Source organism: Cervus elaphus, chromosome 16 (genome assembly GCF_910594005.1).
Source record: "Cervus elaphus chromosome 16, mCerEla1.1, whole genome shotgun sequence".
Classification (NCBI taxonomy): Eukaryota; Metazoa; Chordata; class Mammalia; order Artiodactyla; family Cervidae; genus Cervus; species Cervus elaphus.
Genome location: NC_057830.1, coordinates 14,990,363 through 14,996,621, shown reverse-complemented (window position 1 = coordinate 14,996,621; position 6,259 = coordinate 14,990,363). Strand labels below are relative to the sequence as shown.

The 6,259-nt window shown below is 47.8% G+C and overlaps 1 non-coding gene across 1 annotated transcript; it reads right to left on the bottom strand.

Annotated features, from left to right (window-relative positions):
• Positions 1-2,339: 2,339 nt before the first annotated feature.
• Positions 2,340-2,411, bottom strand: TRNAH-GUG. Its single transcript has one exon. It is a non-coding gene; the product is annotated as a tRNA-His (tRNA).
• Positions 2,412-6,259: the final 3,848 nt, after the last annotated feature.

Genomic DNA, 6,259 nt, shown 5'->3' with positions numbered 1-6,259 from the left:
CTTGAGACCTCTCATTCTCTTGCTCCAATCTGGTCTTGCCTCTCCAGGCCTCTTCTTACCGGGGAATATCCTTCCCTGCTTTCCTAGGTTGATGACACTGTTCATGGATCCCAGGTCTCTTGTTTGTTTTCTCCTTCGTTTTACTGTTGCATTTCCTTTTTGTCACCCTACTTCCCTGGTAGAACTTGGACACTTTTGAGCTTTGTGATTTGGGGCAAGTTATGTGACCTCCCTGACTATCAGCTTTCTTGCCTGGGAGGAAAATGCCTTCTCTGCAGGATGAATTGAGATGGGGAAATAGAGAAGGCTTAGGACAGTGGCTGGCATGATGCAGGGGGTCAAAATGGCAGCCAGTACAGAGCTAAACACTGAGGTAGATAATAGAGTGGTTGCCACCCATCCTTCCTTTCTGCTCCTCTCCCACCATGCCCAGGGCTTTTTTATTTTTTTAAATAACTTTATTTAGTTATTTATTTTTGGCTATGTTGGGTCTTCATTGCTGTATGAGCTTTTCTCTAGTTGCAGTGAGCAGGCTTCTCAATCTAGTGGCTTCTCTTGTGGAGCATAGGCCGTAGGGCAAGAAGGCTTCAGAAGTTGCAGCTCCCAGGCTTAGTTGCTCTGAGACATGTGGGATCTTCCTGGCCCAGGGGTCGAACCCATGTCTCCAGCATTGGCAGGTGAATTCTTTATCACTGAGCCACCAGGGAAGCCCATGCCCAGGACTTTGACTCTTTCCACCTCTCACCCTCGAAGAAGGGTTATATAGGCACTTACACCAAAGCATTCAAGGTATCTCCAGGAATGAGAATAGTTCAAGAAGCTAAAAAAAAAATTTATTACAGGAAATCTCAAACACATACAAAACCAGAAACTCAATATAATAAGCCTCCATGGACCCAGCTACTGCATGTATCAATTCATAGGCAAATTTATCTCATCTATACTTCACGTATTTCCCATCCCCACCCTCCCTACATATAGATCTTTTGAACCAAATTTCAAATGATTTCATGTATAAATGTTTCAGTGGACATCTCCAAAAGATAAGAAACACACACACACATACAAAGTACCATAACTACACCTAAAAAATTAAAAATAATTTCTTAGTAATTCAGTGTTTTCAGTATCTCAGTGTTTACATTTCTCAATCACATCATTATCTTTTAAAAAATAGTTGGTTTGTTCCATTCAAGATGCAAACGAAATCCACGTATAGCATTTGGTTGCTATGTCTTTTCTGGATTTTTCCTTCTAAAATTTCCTTCCCTGCTTTTTTTATCTTCCTCTTGCAATTTGCTTGTTGTTGTTTTCCCTGAAAGTATTGTCTTATTATCTAGAGTTGGCCACATTCTGAGATTGCTGACTGCAACCCCAGGATGTCATTAAACTTGGACGCTGGTTGTTCTGGTACCTTTGGTCCAGGGTAGAGACCCAGTGCTCGGGCAGGACAGGGCAATTGGCTCAAGGAAATGTCTGTGTTCTTGCTTTTTCTGTCCCTTGCTACATCAGTGCCCTGGCCCTCCTTAGCATGCAAGACTCCAGAGTGGTCAGTGAGCCGGTGGAATATGAGAAAGAAAGTTTTAGATCAACTTGAGGAAGGAGCTTCTTGTAGCTGCTGAATGGAATTTGAACCAAAAAAATGTCAAGTGACAAAACTGACCCTCCAATTTATGTAAGTCAGCTCATTTAACCCCATGTGATCCTATGGTCTAGGTGTTATGAGACTATTTTACAGATGAAAAGGCAAGCTTAGAGAGGGAAATCGACATGGCCAAAATCACAGACTAAGTCAGTAGATATCTGACTAAGAGTCAGATGTTTACTGCCCTCTGAAGACATCCAGCAGAGTGTAAACTGTCAGTTGGCAGGGCACCCAGGAAGAAATTCAGACACCAGATGATGGATCTCCTTTCCTGTTCTCCAGTGCTGGAACTTTCCATATATCCACCTATCCACCCATCCCATCCACCCATTTACCCATCCATCCATCCACCCATCCATCCACCTATCCACTCATCCATTGACCCATCTATCCACCCACCTACTCATCTATCCATCCACCTGTCCATTATCCATCCATTCATCACCCCTTTCCCTGGCCATCCACCAGCCATTCAATGAGAAGAATGACTCAGGCACTGAACCAAGTGCTAGGGACACAGGGGTGAATCAGACCCAGTTTGGGTCCTCAGTGTTATCAAAGTGAAAGTGAAGTCACTCAGTCATTGTCTGACTCTTTGCGACCCCGTGGATTGTAGCCCACCAGGCTCCTCCATCCATGGGATTCTCCAGGCAAGAATACTGAAGTGGATTGCCATTTCTTTCTCCAGCAGATCTTCCCTACCCAGGGATCGAACCCAGGTCTCCTGCATCACAGGCAGATGCTTTAACCTCTGAGCCACCAGGGAAGCCCAATGTGGTCAGGGTCAATGTAAATACAAGTGGGGTGGCAAAAAGTATTGGGCCTTCGTGTCATGTTCTTTTCCTCACAGACATGAACGAAAGGAAGTTTGTAGCAGGGGTTTCCGACTGGGTATCAGAAAGCTTCCCAGAGGAAATGGCTCCTGAGATGTCTATTGGGGGAGTCAATGGGAATCAGCCAGTCAAGGTGGAGAGGGTCAGGGGTGGGGAGGAAAAAGAGAGGGTATTCCAAACAGAAGAACCGCAGGGGCAAAGGCCTGGAATCCAGAGAAAGTGAGCTCATGGGAGGAACAGCAAATGTTCCAGAAGGGCTACAGCAGACGGTGTGAAGGACAGGGATGTGTTAGGCCTTGGAGGCCCCAGGCAAGGTTCTTTGCCAAGGCCCCACCCTCACACCATATCATGCATATTAAAATTCACCCACATTGCATATTAAATATGAGTTATATATAGCTATAAGGCCAGCTGCAAAGACAGTTGATATAAGGTTACATTTTGTAGACATTTAATTACACATGTATTAAACTTGGCAGCCTTCTTGTTTTATCATTTTTGGAGAATGTACCTATATATAGAAAAAGAGGCTCTGGAAGTAAATCTTTCTGTAGCTGCATCTGCAATACCTAATTGATAAATCAGTCTTGGAGAGTGGATCACGGCGGAAGTGAGTCTGCAGGTGCGGGGAGCTGCCATCCCCATAGATCATGGGTGTCCTGGGGGAGCTTTGCACCAGAAGCCTTGGGTGGCCCAGGACGTCACTAGGGAAGTCTGGAGGCAGGAAGCTCAGGGAAGAGGCCCACGCTGGGCCTGAGACGCAGGAGTAGAAAGAACAGGCCCCCTCTCCCGGAGCTGGCATGTGTTTGCATGTGTTTTTCTCTTGTTTCTGCAGCCCGAAACTGGGTCCAATCCCTGGGCACCCCCCTCCACCCCAAGGCTGAATGCTTGACAGCAAAGGAAAGGGAACCCTGCTTCCTCCAGAGGGCATCACAGGACTGCTTTTCGGGGGTGGGGGCCGCCGTGGAGCGGCTGTGCAAACACACACACAACAGTTAGGCTGGGCTGGACGCCAGCACCTGGGGAGGTCCCGGGAAGGAGCTGGCCGTCCAGGAGAGGAGGTGCTTGGCCTTCCAGAACAGGGATTAAGACTTAAGTTTGACTGAAATAAAGACCCCTGGGCATCCAGAGCCGGGCTGCTTCCAGCATCTGCGTGAAAAACACAGATTAATCAGATGCCTTATCTCACCTAAGAGGAAACTGAGGCCGGGGAATGGTGGGGCTTGTCCAGGACCCCAGAGGGTTTCAGAGGCAGGTCAGGATTGTGGGGGCAGCTCTGTCCTGGACTGGCCCTCCCTTAATTAAGTGTGGGGCTCAGTGAACTACAGTGTTCAGAGACCCTGCCAACCATTGAGCACTCGCTATATGCCAGACACTTTGCTAAGCACTTTATATGTATCTTCTTTCATCCTTACAATGCCCCCCGGAAGCTGGGTAATATCACCCCTGTTTTCCCCACAAGAAAACAAATGCCCTGGAGATGAAGGCCGTCCCTTGCCTGAAGTTACACTGCTGTGCTTAACTGACCCAGGGCCCCCAAAGGTGTCTCTGACTTATTCCCAGTACTTAGTTTTAAATTTGAGAGGGAAACAGCAACACCTCCTTAATACTTTCTAAGAATGTGTCATTGTATTTGATGAAGTAACTTTCTAGAGCTGGAAAATGAATTCACATACTATTCACGTCTTCAATAAGGATGCTTTTGTTAGTTGACCCCTAACCAGGAAATCAAATTAACCAGGACACCTTCAGTTGGTTAATGGAGACTGCAGTACCAGCAAAGTGGCTTTGGAGTGCAGGACACAGGGAAGTGCCCTTAGCAGAGCCCGAAATCCAGACGCCCAAATCCTCACTTTTGGGCAGGAAGGACCCTTAGAGATAAGCACGTAGGGGTCCCTGGGGCTCTGAGAGAGACAGTGACCCAGCCAGGATCACAGAGCTGAAGAGCAGAACCCAAACTAGTACAAAAGCCTGAACTCTTAACCCTGAAGCTCAATGGTAAACCAACAAAGGAAAGCACTGTGACAGTAATGCAAATTCAAATTTGCTTTTCCATTTCCCAGGACAAGTAAGCAGAAAAGGGGAAACAAAGGAGCCATGAGAATGTCCGTTTAAGGCACACAGACTAGAATTTTGGCTTTGGCCATCTTGAAGGCAAACAAAGGCACTTGAAGGATATCCCCCTCAGAGGAGCCTCTCAACATTCACTCAACAAATATTTACTGTGGGCACCGAGGAGACCACAGTGACCAGGATGTTCAAGGTCTCAGATCTCAAGGAGCGTATGTTCGAAGGATGAAGAGAGACTGGGTTGGTTTTTCAGGTTTTTTTTTTTTTTTTTTTTTTTAGAGGGATGCTGGGAGAGGGGACAGTAAATGCTGTATGGAAAGGCTGAAAAGTGCTATGAAGACAATACTACTGAACAATATGATGAAAGGAAGATGGAGGGGGACAGTTTAGCAGTCATGCAAGACAACTTTGAACTGAGATCTGAATACAGAGAAAGAGGAATGTCCTGCTGGAAGCAAAGCATTCCAGTCAGAGAGAACAGCAAGAACAAGCTTGGAAATGTTGGCATGTTGGGTCCAACAATAGAAATACAACATGAGCCATGAGTATAATTTTCAATTTTCTAGTAACCACATTTTTTAATGGAAAAAAAGTTAAATTAATTTTAATATATTTAGCTCAGTATACAAACTTTTTTTTGGCGGGGGGAGGGGAGCTTCCCTAGTGGCTCAGACCTTAGAGAATCCATCTATAATGTGGACACCTGGGTTCCACGCCTGGGTTGGGAAGATTCTCTGGAGAAGGGCATGGCTACCCACTCCAGTATTCTGGCCTGGAGAATTCCATGGACAGAGAAGCCTGGCAGGCTACAGTTCACGGGTTCACAAAGAGTCCGACATGATTGAGCGACTTTCACTTTCAGAAAAGTTTTTAGTAGTTAAATAATTAAGTTTTTCATACTGATTCTCTGAAAACTGATGAATTAGAAGTACATTTCAAATACTCGACAGCCACAGCCTCCTCGTGGCTAGTACTGGGCAGGTCAGTAGTCCGTGATGGGTTCTAATGATTCTAAATATCTCACACAAATATTCCGAATCCTGGCAGAAGCCCCACTTAGGCGCTTTGGAGCTGCCGCCTCCCAGCCAAGAGGCTGCACACAGAGGGGAAAGCTCCCGACTCTCCTCTCTCTCGGGGAGACGTCTTCCCTCCCTGGCGTCTCGCTCTAGAGAAGCCAAAGTCTGCACATGTGGGAAAGCGGCGTGGCTGGCCCTGGGTCTGAAGCCACCTCCCGGGCCCCTCGGCCAGGCCTCGTTCCAGACATCCGTGTCCGCCCAAGTGAGATGGGGCCTCTCCGCCAGCAACCCGGCCACGCCCCTTGGACTCGGTTTTGGTTTTCGGGTGCAGACAGGTCTACATTCCTCCGAAGAGGCCAACTCCGGCATCATCAAAGCTGGTGAAATCAACAGTAACAGTCAGCCTGGACGTCGGCCTGCAGTTCCTGAGGCCGCCACGAGGGGCGCAAGCAGCCCCTGAGGCAGGTGCTGGCAGCCACCCAGCCCCTTGGCAGCCTCTCCTTCCCCACTTCTGTTATCCCAGGCTGGCTAGCTCGACTCAGGCCCCACCTCCCACCAGCACGATGTTCCCTCCACCAGCCTCACCCAGCAGGGCTATGTCCCCAGCGGTTGCTAGGTTCCTTCATTTTCTGGGCCTTGGGCCTCGGCCCAAACGGCGGCAAAGGTGCCAGCTGCGAGCCAGCCAGAAACGCAGG